Source organism: Spodoptera frugiperda, chromosome 23 (assembly GCF_023101765.2).
Source record: "Spodoptera frugiperda isolate SF20-4 chromosome 23, AGI-APGP_CSIRO_Sfru_2.0, whole genome shotgun sequence".
In the NCBI taxonomy this organism is placed as follows: domain Eukaryota; kingdom Metazoa; phylum Arthropoda; class Insecta; order Lepidoptera; family Noctuidae; genus Spodoptera; species Spodoptera frugiperda.
Window position 1 is genome coordinate 4,683,485 of NC_064234.1, and position 19,612 is coordinate 4,703,096.

Genomic DNA, 19,612 nt, shown 5'->3' on the forward strand with positions numbered 1-19,612 from the left:
ATTGAAGCCGACATATTTGTAGGAGTTCCTTCCTTCACTAACTAATGTGTAATGTAATTAATGTTCATTTTGAATTAATAAGGTATTATCAGTCAGGTATCTTATTTGGTGAAATATGTGTGATTTGTGCATTATTATTATATTGATATGAATTATACTAATTTGCTTCACGGTTGGCCGATAAGCGGGTTATATAACATGCATTGTTAACAATAAATATATTTGCATGCCAAATGACGGCGGTCGTAAAGTTATGACTGGCCTGTTTACGGTTCGCGACGACGGAGACGCTTGTTTGTAGTAGTACTAACATACCTAGCTATGAAGCTAGGTAGCTAGGATACTACCTATGAAGGTACTAGTAAAACAAAGGCAACAATAACTTGATACACTATTTTGCAGTCTTTGACGATGATAATGTATTCCAAAGAAGTAAAACTGTATGGCTATGCTATGTAGAGCTCCTAATTTTTATTTATTATATCAATCGACGGTATATAAGCAACAGATATAGTTCTATGCTATACAAGACCCGGAGCTGCTGACTACCTAGCAGGTTTATCGGGGCTCGAAAAGTAGGAGTAGGAACGGGATGGTTTTTAGTCAGTGAGAGTCTGACACTCCCTCTCACCTCGCCCAAGGCGGGAGAAGTCATTGGATGATAATCCGCCGTCAAAAAAATACTCTATAGAAGACCCGGGCTTTGCATTGACAATTTAGAATTACTAAATACCAATAATAAAAAAATAAAAATAAAAAATGGTCACTTTTTAAGGCAATAATTTGGTAAATAGGAGATAATGATTCTAAAGCCGAATATCGATTATTGGATAGCCATTTTTAATCTCGATAGATTCTATACATTCTTTATTATTAGATCTAAATCGATTAAGAAAAGAATTGACTAGATTCTATGAATAAATGGCATTTGACAAGGGAGAGCCACCATGTGACAAGTTGTTGATTACAAAGTATGGTTTTAGTTCCGACTAATGCATTTTTACGATAAACCCATATCGGTTATATTTGCATCTATTTTATGGCATGATAGTGGAAGCTAGGTTAAATATATATAGGTGGGTTAGGATGCGGGAGGAAAACTTCTCAAGTACTTTAGTCACAGAGATTTTTAGGGTTTCGTTTGTTATGGTGGAATGGTTTTTTTTTGATGAGTAGCAAGCACATTGATATTAAACGGAGATAATGAAATCAATTTTGATTTGTTACTACTGTTGTAGTAGTTCAGTTGTGTAGTTAGGAAATAGTCCGTTTGGAAACAAATTGTAAAAAGTTTTCGTTCCAAACTTTACAGTAGGTATGAACCGTTATTCACGCAACACATATAACGAGGTTTGTATTTCAGACTTTTACAACCGTAGCCTCAAAGAAGATTTCATTTCAAAACGCCATTAAGTGTCACGCTCATGACATCATATTCAGTAAAAATGAAATGTAGATTAATAAAAACTTTTTAATCGATTATTGTTAGAGTATTCGGATGTTATGCTACGAATCAAGTTCCTCGTTTCAGTTCCGCTTGTTATTTGCAACATTGGAGCGGCGCGCGGCGACCGGCAGGGTGTCGCGTCACAGGCATTGTTCCACCACGCGACGTGGCACGGAGCGTAGGCCGGTCTTTTTCTCGTCTGGCGGCCGTCCAGGTGTTTTGGCGGTCTTTGTCAATGTTGAATTTATTAATACCCTACATCGCATTGTTTTTCAGTCGAGGTTAGCGACATCGCTTAATTGCAAGTTTATGATGCATTTATAAAGTTGCCCTATCGTGTTCGTTTGTAGAATACAAATGCAGTTATAAATCTCTTTTTACCTTCTTTTATCTTTTCTACTACTACACGAAAGCATCACCGTTTACCAACGTTATGGTCGCCATAAAATTTCAATGAAATTGAAACATTTACTGTTCCTTGTGTTTGTACCTACAGCGCGCAGCGATCAGCCGCATTGTCTGCTGCAACGACATTAGGTGGTGTCAATTGGAATTACGTAATGTCGTCTGGTATTCAAAAAATGTAATTATTCGGGTGTTACAGGCGGGTGATCAAAATAAATCCGGCATGCGAGTGTGTGCCAGATCGAAGCAGCGTGCGCGCAGCCCGCCGCGCTGCCGCTCGCCCGGGCAATGCGCGGACGCAGTGCGACGCGCCGCGAACCGGTGTGAGCCGGTTACACTTACGACAATTAACACCTTCAAATCTAAATCCCCCGTCTTAATTTGATGAAGGATTAGATTAAGGTTATTGTGATCTATTATTTGAAAAACTTTTCATAATAAGTTTGCATAGAGTATTTTTTTTCCATCAACGTACCAAAAACTAGTAAAAACAGGATTTGTATACCTAATTGTATTTTGTTATTGTGTTTCAGAAAAATTGGCTAAATTAATTAAAGTTAAATTTTATGCGGTTAAATTAATACTAGAATAACCGGTTTTTTATCAGCCAATCAAGATTTAATTTTTAAAGAGTTTGTTTTTCTTAAGCTTTCGATGAGAGATGTATAAAAATAATACTTTAGAAGTTCAGAAATTCTAATACAAACAAAATTATAGTGAAACCCATCTGAAGAGTCAATGATTAATGTTTTCTGTGGTTCAACTTTATCATTATAATCATGCATTACATCGACTTATTGAACATTTGTATAAATAGCTAAAGCTATGATTGGCGTTTTTCCTACAAGTATGTACTATCTCAGTCTTGTTTAAGCAGTAGATTTAAGAATTTGGCTCATAATTGGAATGCGTTGACTTTAAAATGTCAGTTCCATATAATTCACTGGAGTATTTTTGACAGCTTGAGACTATTTTCGAGGGAAACGACCTTGTAATGTGTCATGGGCATAAAAACAAACATTGGATGCTGTTTCTTAGGTAAAAGAGAAATGGAATTTGGGAATTTTCTCACTTTGTAGAATTTGTAGGTCGGTGCAAATGGATGGATGCGTCTAGCCGTCAGATGAGAAGCAGCTGACAATTTTGAGTGACTGCTTTTGTAGTTTGCTTTGATTTTATAATGGAGTATTTTGTACGTTTTATGAATAGAAAGCTCATGCAGTTCTTGTGACCATATTTGGTTCTATGAACGCTTACTCGAATAGATGAAGAAACAACATTAAAATTCCCTTATGGACATACACATGTAGCTGCAAATGTTTATCTTTTCCATATCAGTTTTATTTCACGAAAATATCTTGATATACATAAATAATTTGTAACTTTAACGATCTTATACAAATATTCCCATTAAAATAATTAAAACCATTACTTTACTTTACCTAAGCATTAATCCATTGTAATTTTCTGTCTAGCATGTTCACCTGTTATAGCTAAGTACATAAGCTGAGCATGTTTCAAATCGCGTGACTAACTAGCAATGAACTGCAAACTTTACAATACTTAGGATTCAAAACAAATACTTTGGCTTTGATAGTATCAAGTAGAGGGCAACTATTCTACTACTCACTTGAATAGTTCTTTAATGAATGTTATCAGTATTGTTATATCAATTATGTAGGTACATGTAAGTATAATAATACATGTGATGAATGTCTAAGGCTAACCTAAGCATCGTGTATTTAGGAAGAAACACTCAATCTCTTTGGTTGAAGATCGCGCTACGTTCTCCGGCCACCGTAAGTGCCGCTGGACCAGAACCAGACCCGTGCCTCCGTACGCACTACGCTATATCTACTGACTTACACCTGCAGTAGTAGTGTAAATACAATGTAAATACGATATAGCGTAAACAAAATAAGTCATCAAAGGCCAAAGAAATTCTCAAGAACCGCCCAAACTCAAAATTGTGTAGTTAACTTTACATCTCATTCACTAACAACAAATTAAACAACAATTATGTCTCAACAAGTTGTCTGGTATCATTACTGATTAGCCTCAGACCGTTAAGACTGTCTTAAGATCCCAAAAACCTTATAACTCCAAGCTGTTTCTCAACAAGCAAAGAGTTATCTTCAGTATCTTTTCGTATAAAATCGATATTGAGGAATGATACGATCTTGGAATCAGACGTAGCGGCTTGTTCGTCCATGTTGCATGACCATAAAGTTTGGTGGTGACGTTATTTCCATGAGGACAGGACGCGCCGTCTTCACGCACTACTTACTGGGTCACGAGACCAAGTCAATACAATGCAGTCCTTTGTTTCAACAAAAGAAAGTGGATGGAGAATCCTTTGATTACCTTGCAGGGGTTGGAATATAAGTTGACAAACGATCTTTATTCTGATTGGTCTATCTGAATTTGGTGCAAAGACCTGGATTGGCTTTAGGAGCAAGTTTGTAAAAATAAATGTTAGGTTGCTATGCGTTATTTTGTTTTTTTATGACAATCGTATGTTAAGTGGTATTGTAAATTAAATCGTATATGGTCGAATTTTGACCACTAGGCGACCACTAGTTATATTAATTGTACAGAGAAATTAACAGTTTTCTTTTTAAAATAAAAATAATTGGAAGTTTCTAAATCTTCATTGCTTCTTGCCCTTGGTGCTCAGGATTGATTTTTTAATAGCTAGGTCCTGCAGAAGATTTTTCCATATAAAGACTACATCCAGCAATCAGAAGCATGTGAGAGAATCATGTGTTGTGTGTTACGTTTGTGACGTAAGCTGCGCACTCCTTCACTTGTTTCGTCCTTGACAATGCCTGGTATTTGAACCATTTCGCGTGCTCACACAAATTATTAGAATTTTGTAACTGGTCTAAGCTGCCCATATAAATTAACTGATGAATTGTGTAGCTCGATAATAATAGTATGAATGTACACTGCTTTGGTGTATTATGACCTATGTAGACTATGTGGCGTTGTTTGCTTTTAATATCAAGTATATATCTCTGATTGCATGTGACAAATATTATTTATTCGAAACATTGTTTCTGGGAATACTTGCCTGTGTTTATGTTATAAGTTTCTTGAGACTCTAAATTAATTATTATGTTTTTCGACTTACTCACATAACTTTTTGATGACTCGACTCGCCTAGTTTCAAGCCATGATTCATGTTAGGTTCTACTAAGATAGACATGTCTATCTAGTAGTAGCTGCAGCTAATAATAAAATAAAAACAAGGTTTGATATCAATGTAGGTAATTAATGGAAGCAGACTAATATTATTAATCTTAATTAGCCATAACCAATATTAAATTAATATTTCGATTTTATGATCGTGATCAAAATGCATGCAATAAATAATACAAACAAATTCAATGCCATATTTATCGACGAGCAGACATTTCGTGTATCGCCACGAGGCGCGAGGCGCGAGCCAGTCCCGCATTGATTCACCAAATTGAACTTTAAAATTCTATGGTAGTGCCCTCACTGACATCTCGCTGACACGCGGCTTACATCAACTTATTGATTTTGTTTAATTTTAGAAGATACTATTTAAGCCTTCGGTAAACCTTAACCGTCAATTCGTAAGAAGTTCGATGACGCATTGACTCGATTTCTGATATAGTTTCCAGCAAGTTTAAGCTGCATACAAGCAAAAGGAGTCGATATAATGAGACTGTTTCTTAGAGAATGTGTGTTTATGTACTGATTATGACTACCTTTATAAGAACTTTAGATGGTTTAGCACGAAATACATGAAAAGGAATCTAAAGGGTAGAGGTGAACTGTGCCAGTTGTCAGTGCTCATTCTGCACATTCATTAGGAACACTATGTCATGGTATGATTTGCTGTTTTTACAATTATTATTCTTAACTTGGAAGAACCGACATCTGTTCTAGATTAAGATTTCCATGAAACATCAACCATCTTGGTTGCTAATAGAATGAGTTTGCACCAATGGTCCATAAATGGCTACAGAATTATGTACACAGTTTATTTTTCTTTTTTTGACATAATCAGCAGCTGTAGTGTGATGTGATGGGTTTTTTTCTAACGTAGTGTAAATACGTGCCTGTTTTATAAAATACAGGCACGTATGATAACAAATGAAAGAAGTAATTCTTTCAATTATGTAGTATTTGTATTCTTATGCATGTTTTGTCTTTGCTCTTCCATGCGACTAGAAGGTGTACTCATATACCTATATCTAGGTACGCGATGATTCCTAGGTCGTTTGAATGAAGTCCAAATTTAGACGACAAGGCAATCAATCATTTTGTTTAGGATACTGTTAGCTCTAAAACGGTCTCCCTATATTTAGAACTATAACAATACCTACATTAACTATACGGTGTAAGAACATGGAAGACGGGAAAGAAAATATTTAGTTTGCTATTTTTATATATTCCATTAGCTTACAGCCGATGGGTAGGTCATGGTTTCATGGCTCCCATGAGTAATGTTTTGGCGTGAAATATTGTAATTTATTAACATAAATATCGTTTTAAATTATTGAGACTCGTAAAACGGGCTATTTATTTAGTGATATAACGGTTCTTTAGATTAGAATTTTCCAAAGTATTTCGAGGCTGAACGAACGGTTATTTTTATTTGAGGTGACGTTTATAAGGTATATAAAGTTTTAGGTTTGACACACTGCTGATGAAACTTCCGCAGTGAGGCCTGCGTGTGATTTTCGCCAAAAAAGGAGCTCAAGGACGTTAGTTAATGAGTTAGGCTGCGTGACTGCGAGCAAGGCTCTTTCGATTCACCAGTTATTTGTTGCTGTCTCCAGCAGCGTTTACGTTCGCCGTTTGTATGGATGACTCTAACACAATTACTATTACACACACAACTAGTGCCTTTGTTTACTTTTTGGGACGTGTAATTTTACAGTACATATTTAGGAAAAAAACTGGTTTTAATCTGATAAGGCAGGGATAAATAGAAAGGAGGTATGTGCACATATTATAGGTATTAGATGTATCATCCACGGAGTCTATAACATGGGGATGAAACTATGGCCACTTACTTACAAGGCATAATTCTCGACTTCAAGTTTTTAAAGTATTTAAAATTAAAATATAAAATATTTAAATAAACCCAGGAATTGGATCTGCAAGTACATGCCGTACTACATACTGTGTAACTGTCTAAGATGGTTCCTGTGATTAGTTACATAGACTTTAGCTATCCGATCAAGGACTGAGAGAATAATATACGATAGGACTAAGAAATGTCCAATGTAGAACAATATAACAAAATAATGGCGCACGCAGCGCCATCTAGTATGGTCTTAGGAAAATGCCAGAACTAATTTTACGACCGAAGCGCGTAAACATCAGCGACGTTTTCCGAGTACTACGTTGGTTGTGACCAGTTTAGTTTGAAGTTTTCTATATTTTCCGCAAGATGGCTGCCTGGGAAAACTTTTGAATAATAATAAGAGTCTCGAGATACTTTTCGCTAGGGGTACCGACCTCCCTAAACAAACCGGAACGTTGGTGTGATTAGCATATTTATTGTTTTACCTATTGTACGGAAATTGACAGGATATGAAAACCCTTTCTAGTTAATAATTTTTCTTTTATGTTCTTAGAAATGATATAGGAACAGGTAACATATAGTAGAGTAATATAAGTAGAAAGTTAATGTTGAAGTACGTTATAGTATACTACTTACTACCTATGGATATAAATGCACCTAGAAAATTATGATAGGAAAACTAACGCAAAACTAGGTTTAATTGCATTGTTTAGAAGCGTTTAATGAATAAGGCACATCATGTAAACTCAATTGTAAAGCCATGTCAAAATATTTGTTGATCGCTGCGTATAATTTCCGAGTCCGGCCGAATAGCTGTTCAATTTGCTGCGTGGCGAGTGGCCAGCGTAAATTTACTGGCGAGCAAATATTTACCCGGGCCGCCGGACGGCAGCTCGCCACTGAAAGCCACTGTCACATCGCGTCCACCCTTCGTCGATACACCCAACAAATACTGATTGACTTTTCATAAGCTTGCTCGCCTTTGTGCACTAGCTCTCGACTTTTCACGTCTAGAATCAAAATTGATAAAGCTTTGCTACTCCTAATATTGTGTTTTTAGTGTGGCAGGATTTCTGACGTTGATAAAATTTATGTCTATTTGAAGGCAATAATTTAATGAAAACGAACAAAAACACATTTCGGCAGCACATAATAGCAGTTCATTCGATAGAACAATAGAGACGCAATTCAAATAAACATCGTCCCACTCCTATCAAACACTCTTCAGTAGTCGCTCCTCATGCAAATTAGATTTTGAAGGAGCCCGAATTTTCAATAAACCAGCCCACGCCCCGACTGGAGACATTAGTAACTTCTTAAAAGAATTACCTCCTGAGGTTGAGCTTATCTGTCCTTAGGCAGGGCCTTCCAACTTTTAACGTCCAAGAATCTTGAAGAAACGACACTAATGTCTCCTCAAACTCCACAAAACTCTTTCATGTTGTATAAAAGAGAATATGAAACTCGTGGCGGCGCGCTGCGAGTGTTTATTATCTAATATCGGTTAGAGTTTACAGTTCAGCTCGAACTCAGTTAGTAAGACAAACAAAACATAGATACAGGTCCCGGGAAGCGATGGTAATTGATCTCGGGAACCTCTTGTGAGACTTCCGTAGGGATGGTTTGCTTAACAGAACACTGTAGCATGTTCAGTATATTGTTGTTATAATATTGCGGTGAGGAGGGACGATGTAATTTGTCCTGTCATTTTAAGAATTAGGAAACAAACCTTTGTAATTAAAGCTATAGGGACCACTTAAATGGTATTGTACCAACAAGATGTATTTACGCAATTACATTTACATTTCTTAGCCAGTTAATTCGGTAATAATTAACCAGCCTCTAATTTGATGAGTAACGTATGAAGATCATTCAGTATGAACCACAAAGAGATGCCAGAAAATATAAATAATTTAACATAAAGTAGTGTTAACTAATTTGTGTATATTATACGGTCAGCAACGCTAATCAATGCTGCGGCTGCGGTCGGTGGCGAACCAATATTCTGCAGCGGACGTATCCCGACCACAGATTATGTTATAAATGTAAATACAAGGAAACTATTTTGGCTATGACCTCGTTTGTCGATGTTTCTCGCTTAGATTCCTATTGACTTCTCTAATTACGTACTGTCGGTGCAATGTGTTTTCTATTTATGAGTGGCGACAAATATATGACAAAATTAATATCATAATTATCAATTTGTTTGAGTGATGTGACGAAAAATAGGTTTTTCCCACGGAAACGCAAGCGAAGCCGCAGGCTGCAGCTAGTAAGTATACTGTGGATCTTGGTTTTAGTTTTTTTTTTGTGAATTAAAGGTCCGTAACTGTCGAGAATATGAGTAGTACCAAGCTAAAATACTACACAGCATTTTAAATCAGCGTCCTATTATTGAAAGCAGTGTATAAAAGAATAAGAATAACGAGCAACTAAACCAATAAAGTGATTGAAAAAGCTTCCTAGAAGTTTTCCTGTACTATCACAACTTATTAAAGGACTTTGGGAACATTTTGATCGACGTTCTGTATAAGTAAGTACAGTTGAGGGTTAAATTCGTACCCAACAAAGGTAACTTTGTAATCGCTTTTAGATTGTAAGTACTGACAGTTCGGTAACTTATGTTAGGGAAAATGAATACTTAAGTACCTAAGAAATATTTAATGATCATTATTTACACTAGATTTTTTCTTTTTTTTATGTTATGAGCCGGTAAACGAGTAGACGGATCATCTGATGGTAAGCAATCGCCGCTGCTCATGGACACCTGAAACACTAGAGGCGTTACAAGTGCGTTGCCGGCCTTTTGTGGGTTAGGAATTTAAGGGTTGTTGGGGAATCATTAAACATTTACTTTGTTACATACACATTCTACGCAGGTCTCAACATGGAGTTAAACTGATAATGTAGCTGAATTTCTTATATTATATTGGAAATGTTGATGAGATTGTTGAATTTCTTACATTATATTGGAAATGATGTTGATATTGTTGAATTTAATTAACTCATCGACCTTTGCTTTCCGTCTTACAGACGATGCACGGTCCCGTAATTTGGTTGAGATCATTTATCAATGTAAAAATTAATTGGAAAACCGTCGAAAGTGTCTTCCGTGCCGGATGAAAGCCGCGTGCTCATGGACACGGAAAGTTTGCAATTAATCTACTTTTAATATTGGTTACAGCATTTTCAAATAAAACGATATCTTACTGATTATTATTTAATAAATCATATTATACAAATAGTATTATTTTATTTATTTCAAAGATCCCTATACCAAATAGGTCGGCAATGCACTTTGTAACTCCTCTGGTGTTTAGGTGTCCATGGACAGTGCCGATTGCTTACTATCAGGATGCGTTTGCTTATTTACCGGTTCTATAAAAATCATGCTTGAGAAGAAAGTCGGATGAACAGTCACACATTACGTTTACAGTAGATACACAAGTTTGCGTTGTGTGAGTGAGGTTACCGGATGCCCTATGCCAATCTTCCCAATACCTGATTCTGGCAACGCACTTGTAACGCTTCTGGTGTTTCCAGTGTCCATGGGCAGCCTGGTGATCCGTCCGATCGTTTACAGGCTGATATCATAAAAAAAATAACTGTAACTGACGGATGTTCTATTTATATTCTTGTTTCTGCTGATTAATTTATGGATAGGTACCCAAGTAAAAGGTTTATTTTCAACAAAAAATCACTGATCGAAGTTTTTTTTTCTTAGAAACAATTCTTATTTTCTGAGAAATTTTCCTAAAAAGTTTAACGGAGTACTTGGTAAAACATAAACTGGTGTCGTGATCATTTAGGAACGGTACCGAGGGGCGTGCCTCTTCGAGCTTCGATAGATGTCTAGGTACTTAATAAAAACAAACACTAAAGTTTGCGAAGAACCGGTCACCATTATACTTTCGAAAAAGGTTTCGTTGCTAAGTAAAGAATAGAATAGTGAACAATTTGGTAGAATAGAATGATGGTGTGATTATGTTTCAGAGGATGTCATTTAGGTCATTTAAGGGCTCTTTCAATTAAGACGTTTAACAGCGAAATGAACAACTGGTGCTTGCGATGTTGCCGTACTGTTGTCGCGCGTTCACAGTACCGGCACCGCACTGTTGCCGCACCGCGTGCTGTGTATGAAAACAAATGACCATCTGTGCACCATACGACAAACGCACCGCTTTGGCACTGCAGAGGTCTGACACAAACCGTCTAAATTGAAAAGCCCTAAGAAGTGCTCAAACCCAATTAGTATTAGGTACCTAATTCAAAAACAAGCCGTCATGTTTTAATAAAGTTATCAGAAAATAAGATTTGTTTAAATTAGTGTAAACTTCATTATCTATAAATTAGATTTTAATCAACAGTTATGCAAAAATGTTTGAACAACTTTGTCAAAGAATAATTTAGTTAATTATATTAAGTTTAATCAAGTCATAATTAGAATGAAGTTCATTCATTACTTATTTTGACTAATTACAATACCCATAAAACTGTTATCTACGCTTTAAAAATAGAGCTCGTTATGGTATATATAGTAAGGCCTGTAGTAAGATAACATTAAATAGGTTATCTTACTAATATTATAAATGCGAAAGGTTGTGAGTTTGTGTGTATGTTTGTTACTTAATCACGTCAAAACGGCTGAAGGGATCGGATGAAATTTGGAACAGGGGTAGATGATGGTCTGGAATAACACATAGGCTGCTTTCTATTACACCTTAACCTTAACACCTACACACATTCTAAGGAGTAATAATGGAATAAAATACCTAATTCTAAGGAAGATAAAATTGTAACAGATTCTGATTAGCTCCAATTCCCAGCAATTTCTTTAGAGCACAGTTGGAAGCATAAAGGTTAATACGAGCGCCGAGGCTTTGATGGCGCGGCTTACTTGTGTTCAGGCTACAGCTGCACACCTGCCCACTCGACTGTGAACCGATCTAGGCTGGCTGGCAGGCTCTTGATGCAAGCTTCCCTTTATAATGAAGAGTTTTTAATGGATACTCGTATTTATATGGAGCTCTCTATATCTAGTATTTTGTTATTTGAAATTTTTGTGCTTTGCAGTGATACAATGCATTGTTTTTTGTGGTGGATAGGTTTATTTCTAGACCAGGTAGGCCTATTTAGCCTAGGAGGAAATTATGATTTCCATGCAGAATAAAAAAAAACATGAGAACCTTTTCTAAGAAATAGAAGAAAGGTAATATAAACTAAATAGTGAAATCGATTTAGCTGTTACGAGTTTATCACTGGTGCCTATTTGAAATTAATTTTATCTACTCAATAATTTTATCAGTGTCTGAATTAGTGAAGTGTATTAATTATACGGGGCATCCGGGACACGGGGATCTTAACTTACATAAACAAATAATAAAAACTTCCAATATTTAATTTAATTTCAGAAATTTAAAAAGTTCAAATATCAAATACTTTGTTTTCGTGTAAAGCATGCGTTCAAAATGCGTTTTAAATTATACATTCTAAGATTTGTTTTCACTCACACGTATATCTTATGCATTGGCCCGTCATTAACAGATAACCATTATTTTATGACGATCAACGTCATGAATTTCAACATAAATTGTGTATAATTTTTCTCGGTATCTACACGAGGTAACTGTTATTCAGGTGAACGAGTAAGGAACATAAATAATAAGTATGTGATTCACTTACCTAAGTATCCGTCGAAGGGTCCTTCCGCGAAATCCATATAAATCATCATTTCCGTGGTAATACGAATTATTTATATTTATTGAAGAGCATAACAAACATAACATTGACCTTTTATTCTCTGAAGGGGTAGGTGGATGTGCCTATATTTACATAAGTCAACGTACACTGAATAGACGTAGGTAACTTTTGAGATATAATAGACTTAAAAAAAGAGTAGTTCAACCGTTTCAATTCCCCTTTATTAAAAAGGGCTTCTTTACAATCCTCCTTCAAAGCTAATTCACGATCAATCTAGACAAAGAAGTAGGTAGTAATACAGGACGGTTTCTAGTGAATAATTTAATTGGTCAGGTTAAGCTCGTTGATGTTACCCGCTGGAGATGAATCGGTTTAGCTCGGGAAAAACTAATTTGTTCTCAAATCGAGTTTGGACAATAACATTATGCTGTCAAACGTCGGGCTCTCCGAACCGTTTAGGAGCACCTGACCGGCGCCGGAAGATTGAAAGATGAATGTAGATGCTTATTTTTGCTGCTATTTTAGTATCATTATTTGTGTTATATTGCTATGTACTTGAATATACCTAGGTATTTTTTTTAACAAACTCGATGTTTGGTGCATTAATTTCACCGAGGGAAATGGAAACTATAGTTTTTTTCATCTCCTCTAATAATATCTTCTGATTTATTTCGTTTCGGGATCCAAGACAGTTTTATTATTCATGTTCTTAGGATGCGCCGGACTTCAGGGTTCCGTTGTTTTGGGAGGTTGTAGCGGGCTTGTTCCTATTTAAAAAGACTCGATATTTACCTAAAAACTAAAACTTTCTTGGTGATTCCAGGTGTATTATTTAGGTATGATTGGTCGATAGGTAGGTTTGCTCGGTGTTCATAATATTTTTTTATTTCTATACAAGAATAAGTACCATGTTTTGTGGCAAATACTATGTTATACACCTACATATTGCCAATTGATTTGAATCCATAGGTATATGTTACTCATAAGAAATTGTCTTTCTAAGTTCAATAGAATTGGTAGCGATGAATATCAGGAACGCAGTGAAATAGGGAAGGCATTATTCCGTTCATTGAATACAGATGTTTCTATCATACATCGTGAGAATTGGCAATAAAAGAGCAATCTGCTTAAACATTACCAACAAATACAGAGAGAATTGAAACATCGAAATACCTAGTCTTGTTTGTTTTTCATTTCAAACACTTTAATGCCATGTATCTAACTTGTATACCTTATAGTAAATAATTAAATAGTCAAGACTTAGATTAGATGACTGCAAGGTTGATGCAGATGGCTGAGAAACTGGCTGCCGCGCAACGTATAGCGGGTTCTATTCCCGCACGGAGCAACTATTTGTGTGATCCACAAATTGTTGTTTTGGGTCTGGGTGTCATGTGTATGTGAACTTGTATGTTTGTAAACGCACCCACGACACAAAAGATGATTCTAGTGTGGGGCAAAGTTAAAAAGAAAGGTTTATTTTCGATGTTCTAATATTTTAGCATACCTAAGTAGGTAGGTAGCATACTTAGTTACCCAGGTACTTCGTTGTTTGCCCTGTATCTGACAGAATACCACAAAAATCGTTGTCTTTTTTGCGCCAAAATTCTTTGACCTGTAACCTTTTTCTCTTCACCTTCGTCGAGTACCCACTCCATAATAAGGCACTTTGTCGTAAAAGTGTTTTAATTATCACAAGTTAATTCAACATCTTAAAATTTATTAATAAACCCAAAGGAAAAGAGCAAAGGGATTTCTTAATGATGTAATCAAAGCGGCTTCGTTATATATATTTTAAAATATTCCTTTTTTAACTAAAATAAGACATTGTCTAGTTAAGTAATAATGGAAGCCATATTGTTTCTACAACGATATAAAAAAATATTTTATTGTTAATGTTTTTTTCTGAGGCATAATTTTGTACGCTTGTTGTTGTATCAAATTTGTATACCGTAATTGTATTAAATGTTGGTTGTCTTAATCTATAAGGATTTATAAAAATTGTTATTCGTTAGTCTCCCTAAAACTCGAAAACGGCTAAACTGATTTGGCTATTTTTGGTCTTGAATTATTTGTAAAAATCCAGGGTAGATTTAAAAAGATTACAAATTTTTGAGGTGGTACGCAGTTTGCCGGGCTAATTCGTTGATATTAAGTAAATAGTAAGTATTTATAAAGAGTAACTCGTGCAATTAACACAACATTCTATGCTCGTATTTGCAATAAACTCATTATAATAAATTGATAGCACTTATGTCACGAAAAACTCTAGTGCCAAAATGTAAGAAGAGTATATAAAGTATATTGAGTGATTTATTGAGCCTTATCTCCACGACACACAACGTGGTAACAACGAAAACGTGATCATTTTCAAATACAATAACGTCGAAAATTGAATGGAGAAAGTAATTGTGATGGCGATGTTGTGAACTTTTTCAATTAGGTAATTGTTCAAGCGTATTCGTTTATTATTCACAGAATAATGCACCTTGTATGATGTTCGTTTTTGAACATGTTCTATTTTATTTTTGGAATGATAATACAATTAGCTATTTGAAGTTTTTAGCACTAAAAATCTATTGTGTGTATAGAGATGAATGGGGATGGAGATGAAGATGCCAAATCCCCTTTTTTTCGAATATAGGATAAGTAAGTATTTGATGTAGGTATTATTCAAACATTCAAATTGGTATTATACCTATCACCGTAATGAGACACATAAATTATGAAGAGCCCTATTAACGTGTTCTCCGATGTCATTTAGCAGCATTTTATTGCGATCAAATATCAAAATTTTCGTTTTATGAAGATATAATGGAACGCCAATTAGAAAGACACCTTGTAGAGCCTTTAATTGGGTAACGTCTACCACGGTGTAGGCGTTTTTAATATTATTGTGATGACTTTAATCTTACCTTTTCTACATGTTATATGTATATGCTCAAAATATGATGACTCATGACTCAGAACTGCCTTATGAGACTACAATTTTGAGTTTCAAGGTTCCGTTCAATCATCTTTGTTCTGTTAGTTTGTCTTCGTTCAATTAGTTTGTTTTCATTTTTTTCAATAACTTTCTTTTACCTGCTAACGTGTGGTCGATTCGTCATTTCATTTATTTACTTTCATTTTTACTAGGCGTAGGCACTTACACATTTAGCATAAAAACTACCGCAGGGACTTACTGGAATAAATTAAATAGGTATTAAGAAAATTAATTACGACTAATTCATAGAGTAAATGAAAAATTCTACACGTAAGTATACGTGGGCCGAGTTACAGCGCAATGCGTGGGTGCAACTAGATTTCCTAAAGCATTTTTTAATCCAAAGAAACTCATTAACTTTGAAGTTTCCTCAACCGCGAGAAACCTACACGTTGATCATAAAAAAGTTAAGACTTCCGTCATAAAAATAAAATATTTTAAAAATGAGGCGAGATATCGCAAGTTCTTTTATCGTTAATTTTCTTTCCCGTTCTATAAATTCACAGCCCGTTTCCAAGTCTGGCTGAACTATTTAGGGCGTAGTGTGCTCATTAGTTTTGTTATGACGATGTCTCGCACACAATGATCCGTACTTATTCCAAGGAGCTTAAACTTCAATTTGTATGCTTACGTTACAAAAGTAGAAACGATGAGAAATATAATGAAAATAATACTATTTTTACACTACCTAACACAGAAAAAAGATTCAGAAAAACGCCCGAAAACAAATTAAAATAATTTGAAGCACCCTAAGTAATTCGATTCAACGTTATTTTTCCAAGTCCAACACAAACATTTGTAACAAGCAAGACAATCATAATAATTTATAAAGCTAACAAAATACGACTGGGAACATTTGGCGCAATTTTATTAGCACGTTCTTTGACGTTTTACTTTTTAATTGCATCATGGACGGCCAGCCAGGGCAACGCTGTGCGGTGCGTCGTTCGTTAATTTGATTACTGTTTATTTCAGGAGAGAGGACATGATGTTGCGAAAAAATGCTATGAATATATTATCATACCATATAATGACTATATTGCCAGATTGCTAGAAGGGCTAGAGGCATGAAGCCATATTGTCACAATTTAAGCTTTTCAATGTGAATATTCAGTGGCAGCATCGAATGTAGACCCGGAGCTGCGGACTACCTAGCGTGTTTACCGGGGCTCCAGCTCAAAAGGCAGGAGTAGGAACGGGGTGGTTTTTAGTCAGTAAAAGTCTGATACTCCCCCTCAATAACGGGAGAAGTCACTGGATGATTTTCCACCCTCAAAAAAAAGTACCGAGTGTAACAATATGCGTTGAATTTATGACAACAAACGTAACATGTTATTTAAGATAACAAGCCATATGTTATTGTACAATAACATATTAATTTTCTATATTATCCTAATGTTGTGTTATGCAATTAAGTACAAATGTATACAATGGTAAACGAACCGTTGCATAATGCAATCCATTTTGTTTTCCAAAACGAGGTGTCAGAATCCCGCAATTGTGACAACATATTCCAAACACGTTGGGCAATTAGCAAGAACATTTGAATACCTAAAACACAGGTAAACAAAAGCGGATGACGAGCTGGAATTTGATGGAAGGTGGACCAGCGAGGCGTGCGGTGTGTGGCGTGCGGTGCAACCCACACTCTCATACAAAACCATTTCATCGTTAACTGTGTCGTTAGCTAGCATTGTTCAAATCTATTCTTCAAAACTACAACTATTTTTCTAAATAAAACCTTTCATTCAACCTCTATTGTGTTCAGTTATTTTAGACGCGCGAATATAAATTGAAATATTGAAATCCTTTAGATCGTTTATGTGATTGTTCATATTTTTTTCAAATTAAATACCTGAAGGTGTTTGATCTTTGTATTTGGTTAGATGTAGATTTGAGTGACCTTTTAAAAGTTTAAATAAATACTGATATTTTTGAGTAAGTAAAAAGAAAATGCTTGTATTACATCTGTAAAGGGTTTAATAGTCTCAAATTATTTTTAACCTTTAAACGAGTGGTGGGATAATTCGCAATGTAAAAAGAGAAAAAAGCAAAGCATTGCGTTATATTTCTCTTTAGAAAAAACAAAGAGAGACTTATAAAAATAAATACTTTTTCAAAGACAACTTATCAATTGTGCGTGGTTATGTCAGAAGGGTTGCAAAAAGGAAGATAAATCAATGAGATAAGAATAACACCAGCCGAGATCATTGTATTGGGGAACAAAAGAACTTATTGCGAATAATGAATATATATTTTTCGAACAAAAGACGGGTCGGTGAACAAAATTTATTGTACTATTTATTATACATAGATATATGTATACCTCTGACTGCTTCGTATGTTTAGAGGTTAGTATAATAGTGAATTAGAGGATTGAAGTTTCATTGCCTGATTGGCATTATTGGTCAGAAATACCAGTACCGTTGTTTGGAGGTTATCACTTAATGTTTTACATTGTTTGTAAAATAAACAGTGGGCTACGTTTCATACTAAAATATTGAGGCATCTGACGGTAAGACCCATTTTTAATGGATCAAATTAACGTCAGATTGAGAACCATGTCAGTTTAAAAACATTATCAACATCTAGCAGATGTCACTAACACTAATTAGAACTCGAAACGGGCAGTTCATCCGTGATCATGGCGCTTGCAACAGTGCTGAAATATCGGAAACTCATAAAAATAGAAAAACATGGTAAATATTCCGTATCGAATTGATAATGTAATGGCACTAGTATTTAACAGAATTTAGAGAAACAATAACCTCAGTAACATTTTCCGATTTGGTAACAGACCGGGTGAAAGAAAATACGTACTTAGGTATACATAGAAGAAAGTATTGGTGTATGATTTCTAGCCGCGCAGACCGAACCCTTATCGAAACCCTTTGTGTCTGTCTGTATATCTTATTGGACGTCTCATATTACATAATACATTTGATATACGAACCTGACCCTTATTTATTAGACAGTAAGTCTTATGTTTAATTCAATATTGTATACCAAGGTAAATAATATTGATTTGTGTCGGAATAATGTAAGGTAAGTGATAGTTGAGATTCATGACAGAGGTTGATGGAAAGGTAAGTAAAGTCATTGTAGAGGTTTTAAATAAGGTAGACTTTAAGTAAGCCTCTGTACAATGTTTCGTAGAAAAACATAATACATACCTACCGAATAAAAATTCGAAACCTACATAAGTTATGAATATATTTATATAATAACTATCGTAAAAAATCACCGCTTAATCACGTAAATTAATGAAGAAAAACTCTACTAATTTCGAGTCACAGAGGAACTTTTCATCATGAGCAGCGTACGCAGACGCGTCTTTTTTTATTAATTTACGTGAGTAAATCGTGAATTTTAGTTAAGTTATGAAAAATTTAATTTAAAAAATGTATTTGAATCTTAGAATAAATTTTAGGTGATACAAATGTTTGAATCTTGTCGATGACATGAAGCTTACATCCAAATCACAGCGTCAAACGCAGATACGAGTAATAAATAATATGTTGCAAACTATAATAAAAACATCACTTTTTGTTCTATTGAGAAAATACTTATAAAATATTCCTCACTGACGTTTCACCAATCACTCGAAAAATCCGACTCTACCAATCATAAAATTGGTAGTAAAAATACAAGTTGAAACGTTATCGTTATTTTATTAAAACCTCTGTACCGTACATTAACAAGCATACATTGTAGCATATTTGTATATAGGTTGACAATTCAATACATACTTTAAAATCAAAATATCGTCATGCCTTTTATCCCCGAAGGAGTAGGCAGAGGCGCACATTATGGCACGTAATGCCACTGTACAATCTACACCCACTTTTCACAAGTTATGTTGTAAGTCCTTTGTAACGTGGTGAGCCTATTGACATATACCGGGCACATTTCCAGACTCAGTGCTACCAATGACACATTTTCGCCTTTAGTGTTATATTAAAACTAGCTACTTCCGCGCGGTTTCACCTGCACTGCTCAGATCGATACA